The 11,316-nt window shown below is 42.9% G+C and overlaps 1 non-coding gene across 1 annotated transcript; it reads right to left on the reverse strand.

Moving 5' to 3' along the window:
• Positions 1–7,806: 7,806 nt before the first annotated feature.
• Trnae-cuc lies at positions 7,807–7,878 on the reverse strand. Its single transcript has one exon. It is a non-coding gene; the product is annotated as a tRNA-Glu (tRNA).
• Between the last annotated feature and the right edge of the window lie 3,438 nt (positions 7,879–11,316).

The following is an 11,316-nucleotide window of genomic DNA, read 5'->3' on the forward strand; positions in this document are numbered from 1 at the left end:
TTCATTGTTCTGTCCAGATTTCTTGACGACTGTTAGGGCCATTGTGCAGGAGGCACAGTGTGGTCCAAATATGGGCTGCCATGAAAGGTCTAATTATGGGGTAGCCCGTACTTATACCAGTTTATATTCCTATCTTTTTAGTTGAAAACTACTCAAGATTTGTTTTTCAGGATGCCACGCGACAAGCGACACAAAGCCGAAGAGCCGGCCGGTGTGGCTGAGCGGTTCTAGGCGCTTCAGTCTGGAACCGCGCGACCTCTACGGTTCCAGGCTGGAATCCTGCCTCGAGCATGGATGTGTGTGATGTCCTTAGGTTAGTTAGGTTTAAGTACTAAGTTCTAGGGGACTGATGACCTCAGATGTTAAGTCCCATAGTGCTCGCAGCCACCAAGCCGAAGGAAAAAGGAATCCTTGGAACCCTTTGAAGAGGTATGAAGCCATCATTGTGGTGCGGGTGAAGAAACTGGGAACTCTTATGGCTGCGAAATTGTGTTGTCCCTCGGTCTAAGTATGAAAACAGATCTTACTCCAACTGCCACTGCCAGTGCTGAGCAGAGAGTTTTAGCAGAGAGGAATGGCATTAACGCGGGTTGCACCACTAACGCATTCATCTCGCCTATCGATCGACCCTCAGCCAGGATCGTCTCATAAGCAGAACACAGTACCTCTAATGGTAAACCCAGCAACAAATCCAGTTTATCCTATTCTCAGCCAGGAAAGGTTTCTGAATTTCCTCTGCTCATTCCTTTCTCATCACATGCACACCCAGAAACTTCTGTTAGACCTTTTGACATTTCCACACCCCCTAAAAGTGCAAAGAAAACAAGCGACAGAGGTCGTAAATCTGCAAAAGTTTCCTCGATTACAGGATCATCCTATAATGAAGCGCTCACACGTTCCTAGGTCAGGTCACTTAAGAGGAAGAGACATCCAACTTTTCCTAATCAAAAATTAAAGCAGAAGAAAAACAAAAACAAAAATCTACGGCAGAAAAAGAAAGTAGACCTCTCTTCGTCTGATGAACTATCTAATGAAGATGATCCTTCCTAGACGACGAGGAAAGCGATTTCGAGCTTTCTGAAGACCTCACGTCTTCTGGGTCTGGCCGCGCGGGGTAGCCGTGCGGTCTTGGGCGCCTTATCACGGTTCGCGCGGCTGGCCCCGTCGGAGGTTCGAATCCTCCCTCGGGCGCGCGTGTGTGTGTGTGTGTGTGTGTGTGGGGGGGGGGGGGGGTTAAGCTCGATTAAGTAGTGTGTAAGCCTAGGGACCGATGACTTCAGCAGTTTGGTTCCATAGTCCTTACCACAAATTTCCAAATTTCTTCTGGGACAGATGTATCGTGCATATTCTGCGACAGCCGATTTTTGGTTTACGTCAACGGAGATTCAGTGTATCCAGCGCCGTATGTGAGCCATACTGAAAGTATAGGGATGGTCACTGGAGTTTACGTTTGTAATTATTGCAAATAAACTTGCCCTTCAGACGTCTTACATATTTTTCCTTCATGTTAAAGGTAGCCCATATTTGGAAACAAGAAAAAACTGTCGTTTTTGCATTGGCTTTTTAAATATATTACTTAAAATAAGTAGAATGTTTTTAATTGTTTAATCCTCCACAACTCTGAAGGGCACATGTTACTGTAACATCGCAGGTTTTCTTCAGTTATTTCATCATTTACTGTGTAAATCCTTAGCTAGCCTATATTTGGACCTTCTCGTCTATTTCATTTGTTTCTCTGGTATTTGCAGTAGTAAAAATAATTAAAATAGGCGGGAAGTACACATTTTTTTAGAGGTATTTACTGACTGACTTCAGTATTCTTGCTTTTGCTTTGTTACCCTTAATTTCACTTCCGTTGTCATCCATGAGTGTTGCTGCTAGCGACTTCCTTTACGTATGACCAGAATTAGAGATCATTCGGTAAGATACTGCTACGGTGGACATTGGAGGCTTTATACATTGCAATTTTGACAGGTAATCCGTTTCATTCAGGATCTCTCTCTCTCTATAATCCTACGCTTTTTTGCATCTATTGTTAGCAGCCCCAAGAGGAAGTCTTGTTTTATTGCTGCTCCACATTCTTCATTATTTAAACATCTACATCAACATTTATACTCCGCAAGCCACCCAACAGTGTGTGGCGGAGGGCACTTTACGTGCCACTGTCATTACCTCCCTTTCCTGTTCCAGTCGCGTATGGTTCGCGGGAAGAACGACTGCCGGAAAGCCTTCGTGCGCGCTCGAATCTCTCTAATTTTACATTCGTGATCTCCTCGGGAGGTATAAGTAGGGGGAAGCAATATATTCGATACCTCATCCAGAAACGCACCCTCTCGAAACCTGGACAGCAAGCTACACCGCGATGCAGAGCGCCTCTCTTGCAGAGTCTGTCACTTCAGTTTGCTAGACATCTCCGTAACGCTAATCACGCTTACCAAATAACCCTGTGACGAAACGCGCCGTTCTTCTTTGGATCTTCTCTATCTCCTCTGTCAACCTGAGCTGGTACGGATCCCACACTGATGAGCAATACTCTAGGTCAAACGAGTGCTTTGTAAGCCACCTCCTTTGTTGATGGACTGCATTTTCTAAGGACTCTCCCAATGAATCTCAACCTGGCACCCGCCTTACCAACAATTAATTTTATATGAACATTCCACTTCAAATCGTTCCGCACGCATACTCCCAGATATTTTACAGAAGTAACTGCTACCAGTGTTTGTTCCGCTATCATATAATCATACAATAAAGGATCCTGCTTTCTATGTATTCGCAATACATTACATTTGTCTATGTTAAGGGTCAGTTGCCATTCCCTGCACCAAGTGCCTATCTGCTGCAGATTTTCCTGCACTTCGCTGCAATTTCCTAGTGCTGCAACTTCTCTATATACTACAGCATACCGCGAAAAGCCGCATGGAACTTCCGACACTATCTACTAGGTCATTTATATATATTGTGAAAAGCAATGGTCCCATAACACTCCCCTGTGGCACGCCAGAGGTTACTTTAACGTCTGTAGACGTCTCTCCATTGATAACAACATGCTGTGTTCTGTTTGCTAAAAACTCTTCAATCCAGCCACACAGCTGGTCTGATATTCCGTAGGCTCTTACTTTGTTTATCAGGTGACAGTGCGGAACTGTATCGAACGCCTTCCGGAAGTCAAGGAAAATGGCATCTACCTGGGAGCCTGTATGTAATATTTTCTGTGTCTCATGAACAAATAAAGCGAGTGGGGTCCCACACGATCGCTGTTTCCGGAATCCATGTTGATTCCTACAGAGTAGATTCTGGGTTTCCAGAAATGACATATACGCGAGCAAAAAACATGTTCTAAAATTCTACAACAGATCGACGTCAGAGATATAGGTCTATAGTTTTGCGCATCTGCTCGACGACCATTCTTGAAGACTGGGACTACCTGTGCTCTTTTCCAATCATTTGGAACCTTCCGTTCCTCTAGAGATTTGCGGTACACGGCTGTTAGAAGGGGGGCAAGTTCTTTCGCGTACTCGGTGTAGAATCGAATTGTTATCCCGTCAGGTCCAGTGGATTTTCCTGTGTTGAGTGATTTCAGTTGCTTTTCTATTCCTTGGACACTTATTTCGATGTCAGCCATTTTTTCGTTTGTGCGGCGATTTAGAGAAGGAACTGCAGTGCGGTCTTCGTTTCAATGCCGTCATCATCCCAGAGTGTCTGGATATGCTGTTTCGAGCCACTTACTGATTTAACGTAAGACCAGAACTTCCTAGGATTTAAACTGTGATAAACCGATGCTGCAGCGTTCATTTTTGGGACGCTGCTGCAGAACGTGTCGCGAACTTAGGCAAGTAAAAAAACCGTGAGTTTCGCATGTTTATTTATTTATACACTGAACCGCCAAAGAAACTGGTATAGGCATGCGTATCCAAATACAGAAACAAGTAAACAGGCAGAATGCGGCGCTGCGATCGACAACGCCTCCTGTGTATAAGACAAGTGTCTGGCGCAGTTGTTAGATAGGTTACTGCTACTAGAATGCCAGGTTATCAAGATTTAAGTGAGTTTGAACGTGGCGCTATAGTCGTCGCACAAGTGATAGGATGCGGAATCTCCGAGGTAACGGTGAAGTGGAGATTTTCCTGAACCACCATTTCACGAGTGTAGCGTGAATACCAGGCGTCGGGTAAAACATCAAATCTCCTACATCACTGCGGCCGAACAGAAGTGCAGCCCTTCCGCAAATTGCTGCAGATTTCAATGCTGGGCCATCAACAAGTGTCAGCGTGCGAACCATTTACAGAAACATCATCGAAATGGGCTTTTGGAGTCGAAGACCCACTCCTGTACCCTTGATGACTGCACCACACAAAGCTTTACGCCTCACCTGGGCCCGTTTACTCCGTCATTGAACTGTTGATGACTGGAAACATGTTGCCTGGTCGGACGAATCTCGGTTCAAAATGTATCGAGCGGATGAACGTGTACGGGTATGGAGACAACCTCATGAATCTATGGACTCTGGATGTCAGCAGGGGACTGTTGAAGCTGGTGGAGACTCTGTAATGATGTCTGGCGTGTGTAGTTAGTGATATGGGAAAACTGATACATCTACATATTTCTCTGACATGTGACACTACGTAAGGATCCTCTCTGATCATCTACATCCATTTATGTCCATTGTGCATTTCCGCACAACAATGTTACACCCAACACGTCCAGAATTGCGGCTCCAGGAACACAGTTCCGAATTTAAACACTTCTGCTGGCCACCAAACTCTCCAGTCATGGACATTATCAAGCATATATGGGATGCCTTGCAAGGTGCTGTTCAGAAGATATCTCCACCTCCTCGTACTCTTCAGGATTTATAGATAGCCCTGCAGGATTCTTGGCACTACATCAGACATCACTCGAGCCCTTGCCACGTCGTGTTGCGGCACTTCTCCGTGCTCACGGGGGCCCTACACTATATTAGGCAGCTGCACCAGTTTCTTTGGCTCTTCAGTGTATAAGCCGACTTCCGAATTTTTCCGAATTTTCCTTTGAATGACACCATGTGTGCCAGGTACGTCCGATTCTAAATTCCAGAAGATGAAAGTGGCTTTACAGCTGTTACATATTGTTTGAAATTCAATTATTTTAAGTTTGGAGATTCTACATACACCCAAGAGAGTCGATTTGCAATGGGTTCCTCTCTGCCTTATTGTCTTACTGTCGTCTACATGACACACTTCGAGCAGCAATATGTTGACTAATACCCAGAGCACAATGATTGGATTATTATGTGATTGCGACATGTAGAAGATGTATTTATGCTATACAGAGGTTTAAACAATGGGTGTAACGAGTTTGTACACTCTTTACTCCGCAGGATGAAATTCTATTGTAAATCGAACATAGTTTTTGTACATCTTCTATGGACTGTGCGGCTAGTCCCGGTGGAGGTTCGAGTCCTACCTTGGGGATGTGTGTGTGTGTGTGTGTGTGTGTGTGTGTGTGTGTGTGTGTGTGTGTGTTTGACCTTAGAATAATTTAGGTTAAGTAGTTTGTAAGCTTAGGGACTGATGACCTTAGCAGTTAAGTCCCATAAGATTTCACACACATTTGAACATTTTTTGTACATCTTCTGAACTCTTTGCAGTCGAACAGTGGTTAACTCCTTCTTATACTGTATCTGGATGTACGTGTAACTACAGAAGGCGCTGCTTCTTCCTGATGTTTTTCGGAAGCCTACTACTACCAGTGCAACTATGTGTTAGTCCTATACTCATCCCATGAAGTACAAAAAGGCACCTTACAGGGCACTGTTACATCATTTACACAGCATACTGCTTTAAAGAAAAAGGACCCCTTCAACGAGAATACCGCACTGATATAGCGACATCGAATGGTTACGATAGCTTTTTTGTGGAGATCAATAAAGAACTCCTCAGCAAGAGAAGGTCTGCTCGCTCTGTCCATTCGACGAACACTCTTGGTTCGGCCACCTGATCAAAATAGCCTCAGGCCAAGTTATCACAGAGTACCGTATTTCTGTAGTGTATCGGAATATGTTGCCAGAAAAAAAAAGAAAAATATCCGTCCAGCATTCCCTATTCCAAGGAATGTTGATAGTAGACACAGGCATAATGAAAAAGTCGAATAGAATAAATAGAAGGGCTCTGGGGTTCGTGAGATTGCTTGCAATGACTGCCCCAAGAAATATATAGGTCACACTTGACGCAATTTTAACATACAGATTAAAGAACACCCAAATCTCGTCGGTCCCAAATAAGCTATCTCAGCTTATCTAAAAGTAACGGGTCACTCTATTTCCAATATTGAAAAGAATTTGCGTAATATATTTAAGGAAACTGAAGAAAATATTTTAATTGTTTTGGAATAAATACATATCATGTAGGCATTAAAGCGAGCCAACGGTTCAATGTTGAATGATCGGACTGAACTGACACTACAGTATCCTATCGAATTTTTACTATCTGAAAATTGTCGCCGGTAGCTACTAAGATGATTTTCACGTTAAAATAGCAAAGCATAACACTCCAATGCTACACCTTCGGTAATTTGATAATAGTGAGGTACTGATGTAAAGCAGATGTGGTTCCCAGCCTTCGGTTGTTTTTCTAGTTATGGTTTTCTCCTTGCAGCTGTTCGTGTGTTTACTTTGTTTTCCTCTTTGGCACCGTAGCTGTCAGCCTTCCAGTATATCGCTAGCCACCTCGGGCTGCTTATACCACATCGGCCTGTTAGCAATACGGCGGTTGTGTGGACATTACACGGGATTTTCACTTTTATTTCGTTGGTTTTATACAGCTGGTGTCTACTGGATCTTACAATATAACCTTTGATGAGTTGTCCGGTAAGCCATTTTTCAGATTTCTTTCATTCTCGACGTTTCGGTTTCATACTAGAGTATTATTTTTTGGATGATATTTCTCGTGTAGGCCCTGCTTACAGTACTTTCTCTTGACTATAGTTAGTTTTTACGCATTTTATCCCCGTTCAAAGTAGTGTACCATTCGTTATTTGCTTCTCCCCCCCTCCACACACACACACACACACACACACACACACACACACACACATACATTTTTACCTAGGCCTGGCTCATTCAGCAGTTACGCTTTGTACATTTTGACAAGCATCTTTTGGGTGTGCTCAATTTTATTGTGACAACCCACGGACGTGGTTTGGCTTAACTTTTAATAACTTCTCAAAAGCTGGGACACCGTAATTGTCCATCTATGTTATGGAAATATAACCGCTGTAAATACTTGCATTGTTTTTTGTTGAATGCCAGTACTACGGTTTCAAAAATTTCACACAGTGACTTATATACTTGATAGGTAAACCTGAAAATCCTATGTGAAACCGGTAGTTGCGAATAAAGCACCTTCATACAGCTATGTGGCTTTAGGAAACATCTCATCATCTTATGTTTTTAATTGTTATAATTTTTTACGACAATCTGAATGGTTATTGAGTACTGAATGTTACGTTATTTACAGTCTGTCTGAGGTGTGGTTGCCCACTCCAGAATATTGTTTGTTATTCATATTGATCTACTTTACGACATTCTAAACAAACAGGATGAAATTTGTTGAATCGAAAATATCAACTGCAAAAATAAGTTTATTGCAAGAATTATTCTTATTTCAGGTCAGCACATTTCTGTGTAATGAGGTCGCTTCCTCTGTTCCAATGTCGCTCTCAGAAAGAAATGTATAAAAAAAAAAAAAATACACCAGCAATTTAAAGTTTGCAACAGTATTTTCAGCTGCATGAGAACAATCACAAGAGAAATAAACATATTAAAATAATTTCCGGTACCGGGAATCGAACCCGGGCCTGCTGGGTGAGAGCCAGCTATCCTAACCACTAGACCATACCGGACGTTGACAGTACACGCTCATTACTTGTATATACCGTTACTAAGATAAAATATGCTCATATATCAACGATACATATACACTAATGTAAATTTATACTTTGTTACTTCTAGATAGTTAACTATAATGTGTAGAGCGACTCTGAACTCACTATGTGAGTTTCACAGTGTGCTACCCTTGTTCTGATCTCTCTGTGATTGCCTGCTTGGCGAAAGCTGAACTGCGTTCTCTTTCAAGAAAATTTCGTTACCGTACAAGCGATACCTCCTCCGGGTGTGGACGGAAAAAAGCATCTCCTAGCATACACTAGCAGCTAAAGAGTTTGAGAAACATAGTGGAACGTCACCTATTATTATGTAGGCTAGAATAGACCAGTACTTTGTGACACTTGTCGTAAGTATTTTTTTTTTTTACGTATTAACAGCATAACTCTCACTAACGCAGTTTTCCAGCTAAGAAGTTGCAGATGTGTTGAAGTTCGTAAATAAAATGAGAGTGTATACTATTGGCGCAGTCTAAAGCTGACACTCCCGCGGTGGCTGATGGAAGTGACCTTAATGGCGTTTCCCGCTTGGATTGCGCGATTAGTATAATGCTTTTCTGTCTGGAAACTGACCTTGAGATGTAATATAAACCACATTGTTTCTGGTACTTGCCTGCAATCACCACAGAGTTCAATAAAGACGGATTGCGACGCCAAATTTAGGAGACCCCAAGAGGTTAATGCTTTAAATGAAAAATTACTGCGAAAGGAGCGACATATGGATTGAACCCTTTGTTGACAAAATTAAGAGTGAGTCAATACGGACAAATAGACAACTGGTTGTTTGTGATTAACTCGAATGGAATCTGCTGTGGCTGTTTTAAAAGTTGCAGCAATCACTTTCCAGTTAAGGGCCCAAGATCTGGAGGGAACTTAATGCGAAATACAGTCATGATTTTAATGCTAAACTAAGAGTAATGCCTATCTTTCAAGGAACGAAGGGACATAACCTTAGTATGCAGTCGGTTAGCTACACTAGATACAGAAAATGGGTACAAGCCTGAAAAACGCATCGCTTACCAAGCGTAGCAAATTTGATCAGGATGGAAAAAGTGTTAAAAAGGTCACGGTGCCATTATTGTAATCTTTGCTCAAATTCATACTTAACAAGAATACAAATTTAAAATTAATGCTGTATTTACAAGTACTGAAATCTTTTACGCATAGAAAACGGAACTGTGATGATTATTAAACTATAAGCACGAATTGCATAGCGGAAATCCACTTGCAAACCACGTTAAGCTGTAAGATTAACATTTAAGCAGCAAAGTGTAAGACCTACAGTAATGTCATTAAAATGCAATATGCCCCACTGTGTCCTTCAATATTTTTTATGCTGCTAAAGTGGGAGTCGCTAATTATTATAAAACAGTGGTCGTCAAACTGCGGCCCGCAGACCCTCCTCCCCACATCTCTGTGCATCACTGTCCACCTGCTCTCTCTACATCTCTTATCCCACACTCTCTCTGTCCAACTCCTCTTCCCTCATCTCTCTTTGGATATCCTTCTTTCCCTTCTTTATATCTATTTCCTCCACCCTTCTCTGTCCATCTCCTCCTCCTTATTCTGTCTGTTCTTATTTATTCTTACTACAGACAGAACCTTGATTGGGAACAGAAGGGTATGAGAGAGACCCTTCCAGCTGCTGGAAGTGTGAGGAGAGTAGCTTTGACATTTCGCATGGATTTGGACCGAGCGAGGTGGTGTATTGGTTAGCACGCTGTACTCGCATTCGGGAGGACGACGGTTCAATTCCGCGTACGGCTATCCTGATCTAGGTTTCCCGTGATTTCCCTAAATTGCTCCAGGCAAATGCCGGGATGGTTCCTTTGAAAGGACACGGCCGACTTCCTTCCCCTTTCTTCCCTATTCCGATGAGACCGATGACCTCGCTGTTTGTTCTCTTCCCTCAAACAATCCAATTGCACGGTTTCAATCTGCGAGGAGGTAGGACTGTAAGATTTCCCACAAACAACTTTTCTGTTTTCTATGAAAAAGTGACTGCAGAAAGAACAAAACAGCACATGTTCACGTCAGAATTTAGCATGCTCTTTCTCGAAGCCGGTTTAACGAAGTATTTATTGTACAGGGTTATTACAAATGATTGAAGCGATTTCACAGCTCTACAATAACTTTATTGTTTGACATATTTTCACAATGCTTTGCACACACATACAAAAACTCAAAAAGTTTTTTTCGGCATTCACAAATGTTCGATATGTGCCCCTTTAGTGATTCTGCAGACATCAAGCCGATAATAAAGTTCCTACCACACATTGTTGATGCGAGCTCGCAGTTCTGGCATGTTTCTTGGTAGAGGAGGCTTAAACACTGAATCTTTCACATAACCCCACAGAAAGAAATCGCATGGGGTTAAGTCGGGAGAGCGTGGAGGCCATAACATGAATTGCTGATCGTGATCTCCACCACGACCGATCCATTGGTTTTCCAATCTCCTGTTTAAGAAATGCTGAACATCATGATGGAAGTGCGGTGGAGCACCATCCTGTTGAAAGATGAAGTCGGCGCTGTCCGTCTCCAGTTGTGGCATGAGCCAATTTTCCAGCATGTCCAGATACACGTGTCCTGTAACGTTTTTTTTCGCAGAAGAAAAAGGGGCCGTAAACGTTAACTTTTGGTGAATTGCGAATTTGCTGCACGAATGCGTGAAGATTCTCTACCGCCCAGATTCGCACATTGTGTCTGTTCACTTCACCATTAAGAAAAAATGTTGCTTCATCACTGAAAACAAGTTTCGCACTGAACGCATCCTCTTCCATGAGCTGTTGTAACCGCGCCGAAAATTCAAAGCGTTTGACTTTGTCATCGGGTGTCAGGGCTTGTAGCAATTGTAAACGGTAAGGCTTCTGCTTTAGCCTTTTCCGTAATATTTTCCAAACCGTCGGCTGTGGTACGTTTAGCTCCCCGGTTGCTTTATTCGCCGACTTCCGCGGGCTACGCGTGAAACTTGCCCGCACGCGTTCAACCGTTTCTTCGCTCACTGCGGGCCGACCCGTTGATTTCCCCTTACAGAGGCATCCAGATGCTTTAAACTGCGCATACCATCGCCGAATGGAATTAGCAGTTGGTGGATCTTTGTTGAACTTCGTCCTGAAGTGTCGTTGCACTGTTATGACTGACTGATGAGTGCATTTCAAGCACGACATACGCTTTCTTGGCTCCTGTCGCCATTTTGTCTCACTGCGCTCTCGACCGCTCTGGCGGCAGAAACCTGAAATGCGGCTTCAGCCAAACAAAAGTTTGAGTTTTTCTACGTATCTGTAGTGTGTCGTGACCATATGTCAATGAATGGAGCTACAGTGAATTTATGAAATCGCTTCAATCATTTGTAATAGCCCTGTATAACATGTCTATAGATAAGGGGTTCATTCAATCGGA

This window comes from Schistocerca americana, chromosome 9, assembly GCF_021461395.2.
Source record: "Schistocerca americana isolate TAMUIC-IGC-003095 chromosome 9, iqSchAmer2.1, whole genome shotgun sequence".
Taxonomy (NCBI): Eukaryota; Metazoa; Arthropoda; class Insecta; order Orthoptera; family Acrididae; genus Schistocerca; species Schistocerca americana.